General features: G+C 38.0%; 1 long non-coding RNA gene across 1 annotated transcript in view; it reads right to left on the bottom strand.

Moving 5' to 3' along the window:
* Positions 1-745: 745 nt before the first annotated feature.
* The window catches only part of LOC134736089 (uncharacterized), a 61,343-nt gene continuing 52,660 nt past the window's right edge, over positions 746-9,428 (bottom strand). Inside the window, exons 2-4 of the long non-coding RNA XR_010119791.1 lie at positions 8,450-8,663; positions 7,744-7,861; positions 746-4,913 (exon numbers count right to left, since the gene is read on the bottom strand). This is a non-coding gene — a long non-coding RNA (uncharacterized lncRNA). The remainder of the gene's footprint in view (positions 4,914-7,743; positions 7,862-8,449; positions 8,664-9,428) is intronic.

Genomic DNA, 9,428 nt, shown 5'->3' with positions numbered 1-9,428 from the left:
TCCAGTAACCAAAACAGAATGGTTGGTGCCAAAACAGATATAGAGACCAATGGAACATAACAGAGACCTCAGAAATAACACCACACATCTACAACCATCTGGTCTTCGACCAACCTGACAAAAACAAGAAACGGGGAATGGACTCCCTATTTAATAAATAGGGCTGGGAATACTGGCTAGCCATATGTAGAAAGCTGAAACTGGATGCTTCCTTACACCCTATACAAAAATTAACTAAAGATGGATTAAAGACTTAAAACCATAAAAACCCTAGAAGAAGACCTAGGCAATACCATTCAGGACACAGGCATGGGCAAAGACTTCATGACTAAAATACCTAAAGAAATGGCAACAAAAGACAAAATAGACAAATGGGATCTAATTAAACTAAAGAGCTTCTGAACACCAAAATAAACTATCATCAGAGTGAACAGGCAACCTACAGAATGGGAGAAAATTTCTGCAATCTACCCATCTGATAAAGGGCTAATATCTGGAATGTAAAAAGAGCTTAAACAAATATACAAGAAAAAAACAACTCCCTCAAAAAGTGGGCAAAGGATATGAACAGACATTTCTCAAAGATATTTATGGAGCCAACAGACATATGAAAAAATGCTCATCATCACTGGTCATCACTGAAATGCAAATCAAAACCACAGTGAGATACCATCTCATGCCAGTTAGAATGGTGATCATTAAAAAGTCAGGAAACAACAAATGCTGGAGAGGATGTGGAGAAATAGGAACATTTTTACCTGGGTGGTGGGAGTGTAAATTAGTTCAACCATTGTGGAAGAAAGTGTGGCAATTCCTCAAGGATCTAGAACTAGAAATACCATCTAACCCAGTTATCCCATTAGTGGGTATGTACCCAAAGGATTATGAATCTTTCCACTATAAAGACATATGCACACATATGTTTATTGTGGCACTATTCACAAGAGCAAAGACTTGGAACCAACCCAAATGTCCATCAATGATAGACTCGATTAAGAAAATGTGGCACATACACAGCCATAAAAAAGATGAGTTCATGTCCTTTGCAGGGATATGGATGAAGCTGGAAACCATCATTCTCAGCACACTAACACAGGAACAGAAAACCAAACACCCCATGTTCTCACTCATAAGTGGGAGTTGAACAAGGAGAAAACATAGACACAGGGTGGGGAATATCACAGACTGGGGCCTGTCAGAGGATGGGAGGATGGGGGAGAGATAGCATTAGGATAAATATCTAATGTAAATGACAAGTTGATGGGTGCAGCAAACCAATATGGTATATGTATACCTATTGAACAAACCTGCACATTCCGCCCATCTACTCTAGAACTTAACTTATAATAAAAAAAAGAAAAAGAGAAAAAGCAGAAGGATGGAAACAACCATAATTACCTAAGTAAGCCTGAGGAGGAAGGCTTACTTACAAGAGGAAGACACGGCTTGGGTAGAAAGAGGACCAGAGCCCATGTCATGTGTATCCATGTGCATCATGTCCATGTCATGACTGGTGTGTGCTTTTCAACAAAGCTGAGCAGGGATGGAGAATGACCTTAGTAACTCCTCAAGGTGGGATTCACAGTGAGGACTGGATCCTCCTGGGTTAGGAAATGACACAAGTGCCTTCTAGGAGCCACTTACTGGGCCAGGTGTGACCATACACACTCCTTGTCTTACAGCAAAGCCTCAGGTCTTAGTCTGCTTGTGCAGCTGTAACAAAATATCTGGGACCAGAAAATTTGTAAAGAACAGAAATGAATTTCTCACACCTCTGGAGGCTGGGAAGTCCAAGATCAAGGCAATAGTAGCTCTGTCTCTGCAGAGGGCTGCTCCCTGTTTCAAGATGGTACCTTGCTGCTGTAAGGAATTCATCTATCCCAAGGGATTCATTACTGAAAGGATTTGTTCAAGATACAGTGGAGGAAATCATCATGGGCTAAATTTTGAGTAAGATTTTCTGATATCCCAGCTGAAGATTTTTTTTTAAGTAATGCGACTTACATTTCCAGTTGTAATATGGTTCTGTTTTAAAATATCTAGAACTCACAAGAAATACACCACATGCATTTTTTTACTCTAAGATTTGCACAATTTAAAAGACTTTATTTTCTTAAAATAATCTCAGTCTTGGCTGACTGACAGTTTACAATGACCCATGAAGCCATGTAGGAAATGCCTACAGAAAAAACTGCTCAAAATGATTTCCCACTGAGGATGTCATAGGCCTGCCCACTTTTTTATAGAGAGGGCCTTCCAGAAACCTGATTAGGCAGCAAATAGGCAGCTGATGTGTGAGTTCATCAAGGCCATTCTGCCTCGTCTTTTAAGTCCATCAGGTCCACCTTGTCTTCTTAGTGGCTAGACTGACCAAGGCAAAGAGCCCTACTATACCTTGGTCAGGCAGACTTGCCACTGCTTCATAATCAGAGCAAAGACATACTTCTATACCATGATCAAGGCAACAACACACCTCTGCACCATAATCAGGGGGCTGATTCCCTGGTGACTGGCCCAGGCAAATATGTCGTGCAGCATAATCATGCTGATGCCCTGGTGATTGGCCAAGGCAGACATACCCCGCAGCATAAACAGGCTGATTCCAGTGTTCGACCAAGGGAGACACACCTTGACAGCATAATCAGACTGATTTCCTGGTGACTGGCCAAGGCAGACACCCCGACAGCATGATCAGTCTGATTCCCTGGTGACTGGCCCAGGCAGACACCTGCCCTGGAGCCTAATCACAGCAATCAGTCCTTGCAGCATGATCAGGGACTGGTTCTCCTGGTAATGTACCATTCACTCTTACCATTTAACTTGCTAAATACCTGCTTGGCCTCAGCTGTCACTGTGAAAGCAGATGAAAAATAATGATATTGAATTAAGCCCTCCCTACAGGCAGCTTTCTTTTCTAATGAGGTCAGGATGACTTCCACAAACCAACATAGCCTACCACAAAATTCTTTCAGAAGGAAAAGAAATGAAATCAAAGGTTATATTATGATCTACAGCTTAAGAACAGGAAGAAAGTAGTATGTGAGCAAAATGAACACCTAGAAGAAGAATGATGATAGCAGCAAGTTTTGCTGAATGTAGTCACCAGAGCAATGACACTACAAGGCCACCTTCCCAGGGGAATTCAAGTTTGGCGCAGATAAAAAACGAGATGGGAGGAGTGGAAAATGAATGGAAACTAGGCCTCCCAGAATGTTCTTTTAGGGCGGAAGATCTATTTTATTTTTATTTTTGTGACTGGTGTAATATTGAGCAGAAACCCTAAGGAAGAACACATTTCTGGATGAGAATTAGCCACAGCCTGTCTTTCTGTTCTACACATCACATCCAACACTGCCCTCCCCTGGTTTGCTTTCCCTTCAGGTTAAGTATTATTTCTAATCAGTTTGTCTTATCCTGCCTAATTCATTTCAGAATATCAAAGCTGCTCATCATCCGACCGCTGTTGCTGGCACATCATGTGAGCCAGCATCCCAGCATGATTTTACATTTCTTTCCAGTATTACTTTGTGCATTTCTTTATACTCTTAAGTCTTCTGCATATTCTGCTCTGTCAAAGCACAGCTAATTGTGTACATGGCACTCAGATATGATCATTTTCAAAGACAGACTTTTAATATCATTGGTAAGTCCCTACTCACAACCATGCAGCTAGGAGAAATTAAAATAAGTATACCTGCATGTACACACACACACACACTGTCACCTGAAATAGGTCAAAAAATAGTTAAAAAAAATAACAGAGCCATCTATATAAGCTCTGTAGGACTGAACTAACTTTGAAAAAGTAGCTCCTGGCTAGTTGTTCATCTTCTGTGAGTTTCTATGATTCGCACCTCACTTAATCGCTATCTGCTCACTTAGAAAGCCAAATGAAGACACTATGTTGATGGGATCATCGTAGATTCCATAAAACAAATTCACAAGCACTCCACCCAAACTACCAGGCTAGCTAGATAAAACATCATTTTTTTTTAAGAATTGCAGTATATTTCAAGTATATCTTAGAATATAGAATAAAAAGTATGGAAGACAAACCATATGAAAGGCTTGGGTAGATATTCAAGAAATAAGACACATTCATGCCTCACACATCATGAGTGCTTTGTATGTTAAGTCAGAAGAAATGCTGGGTCACAGAATAACTTTACGGATAAACCTTAGCTATAGTAACAAAGAAAAGAACACTCAGATGACTAAAATCAGAAATGCTAGAGCCCACACTATAACCAATGCCACAAAAAATAAAAGGAGAATACCATTTGTTGGCATATCCTTTGACAACAATTAGGATAAGCTAAAGGAAATAAAAGAATTCCTAGAAATAAACAACCTACCAAAACTGAATCATGAAGACAGAGAATTACTGATCATTTTGAAAAGAGGGAAAAAATGAAGACACAGAAAATCTGAACAGACCTGTAAGTAGTAAGGAGACTGAATCAATAATAAAATAAAACATCCCCACAAAGAAAAGCCCAGGACCAGCTGGAATCACTGGAGAACTCTACCAAACATGTAAAACACAATATTAAAAATAAAATACAGATCAATATCCCCGATTAACACAGATTTAAAAATCTAAATAAAATATTAACAAAATTCCACAACAAATTAAAAGGATCATATACATGAACAAGTGAAGTTTATACCTGGAATGCAAACATGTTGAACATATGAAACCACATTTACAGAATAAGAAACCAAAGGATACAAAAAAAGAAAACCCCAACTGATGAGAAAGAAAAAGCATTTGAAAAGCTCCAACGCTCTTTCATGATGAAAACACTCAAACTGATGAGGCAGGAACATCACTTAAACCCAGGAAGTGGAGGTTGTCGTAAGCCAAGGTCATGCCACTGCACTCCAGCCTGGGTGACAGAGCAAGACTCCACCTCAAAAAAAAAAAAAAAAAACAAAGTTACCTCAACATATTAAAGGCCATATATGAGAAGTTCACAGCTAATATAATTCTCAACGAACACTGACACTTTCTTTCTAAGTTCAGGAATAAGACAAGGACACTCATCTGAACCAGGCAATTGGGCAAATAACACAATAAGAGGCATCCAAACTGGAAAAGAAGAAACAAAATTATATTTGCATATTTGCTCACAGAATACCTAATCTTATATATAGAAAACACGAAAATTCAACACATTAAAAAAAAAACCACAAAAGTGTTAGAACCAATAAACCAATTCAGCAAAGTTGTAGACTAAAAATCAAACAAAAATCAGTTGCATTTTAATCTGCTAACAATGAACAACTTGAACAGAAAATTACAAACAATCCCATTTATAATACTATCCAAAGAATAAAATACCTAGACATAAGAGAGGTGAAGGACCTGTTCACTGAAACTACAAAACACTACTGAAAGGAAGACAAATGAATTGAAAGCTTATGCTCATGGATGGGAAGGCTTAATATTGTTAAGATATGCATAGCATGCAAAACAATCCTACAGATTCAGTGCCATCACTATCAAAATCCCAATGGCATTTTGAGCAGAAATAGAGAAAAACATCCTAAAATACATATGAAATTTCAAGAGATCCCAAATAGCCAGAACAATCTTGAAAAAGGACAAAATTGGGGGTCTCACATGTTGGGATTTCCAAATATACTACAAAGATGCATTCATCAAAACAGTGCAGTACTGTCCTAAATACTAATAGAATAGAAGAGACAGCCCAGAAATAAATTGTCATGTATTTGTCAACAAGCCACTCGAGGACTATTCAATGGAGAAAAGATAAGTCTCTTCAACAAATAGTGCTTGGGAAAACTGGATATCCATATGCAAAAGAATGAAAATGCACTATAATTAACACCATATACAAAAATTAATTCAATATGGATTAAAGTCTTGAATGTAAGACCTGAAACTAAAATGGCTAGAAGAAAACATAGGTTAAAGCTTCATGAAATTGGATTTGCCAATCGCTTCTTGGCTATGACACCAAAAGCACAGGTAACAAGGGGAAAATTAGATGAATAAGATGACATGTGTCAAATTCATCTAATCAAAAACTTATGCACACCAAAGATGACAACTAAGCAAAAAGTCAACCAGAAAGGGAGAAAATTATCATAAGTCATATGGCTGAAAAGAGCTTAATATCCAGAATACATAGGAACTCCTACAACATAAGAACAAAAAAAAATTAAAAATAGGCAAAGGATGTGCACAGACATTTCTCCAAAGATAATGCAGAAATGGTCAACAAGGAAATGAAAAGATTCTCACCATCTCCAATCATCAGATATGTAAATCAAAATCATAATAAGAGATTAACTCACACCCATTAGGATGAGTACTGTCAAAAAAAATCTAGAAAATGACAAGTTTTGATGACAATGTCGAAAAATTTGAACCCTTACAGATTGTTGGTGGGAATATGCAATGGTTTAACAACTATGGAAAACAATATGGTAATCATTCCAAAAATTAAAAATAAAATTGCCACCTCATCCAGCAATTCCACTTCTGGGTATATCCCAACAGAACAGAAAGCAAGAACTCAAAGAGATATTTGTGCACTTATGTTTATATAAGCATTATTCACAAGAACAGCCAAGGACTGGAAGCAACCCAAATGTCCCTTAACAGATGAATGAATAAACAAAATGTGGTCGAACATACCATTAAATATTGTTCAGCCTTAAAAGCAAAGAAAATCTTACTACATGCTCTAACATGGATGAACCTTGAAGGCATTATGTTAAGTGAAATGAGCCAATCAAATAAAACAAGTAATTTTATATATATATATATATATATATATATATATTTTTTTTTTTTTTTTTTTTTTTTTTTTTTGAGATGAAGCCTTGCTCTGTTGCCCAGGCTGGAGTGCACTGGCACCATCTGGGCTCACTGCAACCTCCACCTCCCAGGTTTAAGCGATTTTCCTGCCTCAGCCCCCAGAGTAGCTGGGATTACAGGTGCCCGCCACCATGCCCGGCTAATTTTTGCATTTTTAGTACAGATGAGATTTCACCATGTTGGCCAGGCTGGTCTGGAACTCCTGACCTCAGGTCATCCACCTGCCTCAGCCTCACAAAGTGTGGGATTACGGGCATGATCGACCATCCCCAGCCAAAAGACAAATACTATATAATTCTTATTTGAGGTACTTAGAGTAGTAAAAATCTTAGAAATACAAAGTAGAATGGTGGTTGTCAGGAGCTGAGGGTAGGGGGGAATGGGGACTTGTTCAGTGAGCACAGAATTTCAGATTCATAAGGTGAAAAAGTTGTGGAAGTCCATTGTATAGCAATGTGAGCAGACCTAACACTACTGAACTGTACACTTAAAAATAGGTCAGATGGTACATTTTAGTTTTTAGTTTTAAATTTTAAATTTTAGTGTGTGTCTGTGTGTGTGTTTCCTACCACAATTAAATTTTTAAATAGTAACTATATGGTTGTGTTTCACCAAGACTTGTCAGAACAACTTCATGTGCAAATGGTGCAGAAAGACACTAGAGGCAGAGAACTGAGTATCATGGTTCTCATACCCATGCCTGAGATTCACAGACACTACCATTTGTAGCAGATGCAGACAGAGTGATTATAAAGGGTGTGTGTTCACATGTGTGTGTTCACTTCCCAAGAATAGTCAATCCACATTTGGACATATGCATAAATATAACTAACACAAATTTCAAAAGTACATATGCTTCATATTAATACAATTTTAAATCCAAGATTACTCACATAACTGCAATTTTTTTTCTCCCCTGGCAACAGGAATTCTTAAGACAGAGTATTCATCCTGTTATCCCAGAAGAATCTTCAAATAGTCTATTTTCTAGGTCTGTAATCTAGACCATTCCTGAATAAGAAGCAAAGCAAAAGGAAAGCCCATTCTGATTGATGTCAGTTAACAAGCCTGAAGGGAGCAATGTCTTTCCTTTCAGAAGAAAACAGGATACAAGGAAAGCATTGGCTGAAGGGAATACAAACACACAGGGTAAAAATGAATTGGGCTTTTTACTTTTTTTTAATTAAGCTTCTTTAGGGAGATTTAGCTGCTTATCAATTTGCTAAGTTTGAATAGTTGCTGAAATATTAATTCTATATCAGATTTTGAAAAGAAACCTGCAAAACCATCTATTAAGTTAAACTTTGAAGCCATTCTGTCATTAACATAACTTTATAGATACTAATATAAACAATACTCAAATGCTTTTGGAACTCAGAAATCACTGAAACTAATGCATATTATTTTAATAAGCCCTTAAAGAAAAAATTGAATCACAGCATCAGCCAAACTCTTTCAGGACCACCAAGGAGAGGCTTAGTTTCAAGACTGAAGAAAAGAGGACAAACTAACTATGCCCGGCACTAGCCTTTAAAGTTGAGTTACAAAACTCATTGCTAATATCCCCAAAGAGTCCTGCAAACAGCAAGGCAACCGCACCTGCCATGAGCACAGCTGTGGGGAACACTTCCCTTTAACTTCTTTTGGTTTTTTTCCACCAGCTCCTCTTTGGACATTCGGAGCTGCAAGATGTGTATCGGTGCTGCTTCTAATGCAATCTTACCCATAACCAGGGACTTTATATCCCAGCTGTATTTCTTGCCATAGTGATCACATATTTCTTGAAACAACACTTAGTACTGCCATTCAGTATCTGCAGAAAAATAAGGACACAAAGATAGAGATTTTTAGAGCGCATATAAGTGAGTTTGTATCAAGTCAGCAAAAACATACATTGTGTAGGTAGCATCCCATGAACAAAGGTTTTCATGGAGACCTAAGTGAACAGGAGAAAGGTTTGCAGGTCATTCTCACTAAATTACACCATGGGCAGCCTCCTCTCAAGGCTGCTGGAGTTATGTCTGGAACTCAGGAGAGAAATGAAATCTGTATTACTGTGTTTTCTGTTTAAATGTATGTATTTAATCTAAATATATCCTTGGAATGGTCAATTCCATCCGATAGCACAAGGCATCATTTGGTTTTCCCAACAACATGGAAACCAGCATCAACTGACAAAGTCCACTTCGTGGCCCACTCGTATTAAGGACATTTCCACTGCCCAGTGGGATGAATCCCCACCATGCCTGGCCAGATTGCTTCTGTGAAGCTCCCAGGTGAGAGCAGAATATTTAGGATGGTGAAAGCTGACCTGAGAATTAACTCCCGGCTTGGCACTTACTTGGAGCACAGCCTCATAAACACAGTAGACCTGCAGGTGACTCCTTCCCTCATGTTTACACAAGGTGGAGAGGAATACTGCTAATAATAATACCAGTACCACTAATATAGGCTACAATACACTACATACAATATAATAACTAGTACTAGGTCACACCCATTTCTATTCATGTGTTCTCTGTATGTGTATTTAATATATACATAGTATCAATTGCACTCATATTACCAATAAGAATAC

Source organism: Symphalangus syndactylus, chromosome Y (assembly GCF_028878055.3).
Source record: "Symphalangus syndactylus isolate Jambi chromosome Y, NHGRI_mSymSyn1-v2.1_pri, whole genome shotgun sequence".
Lineage (NCBI taxonomy): Eukaryota > Metazoa > Chordata > Mammalia > Primates > Hylobatidae > Symphalangus > Symphalangus syndactylus.
This window is presented reverse-complemented; position numbering and strand designations above follow the sequence as displayed.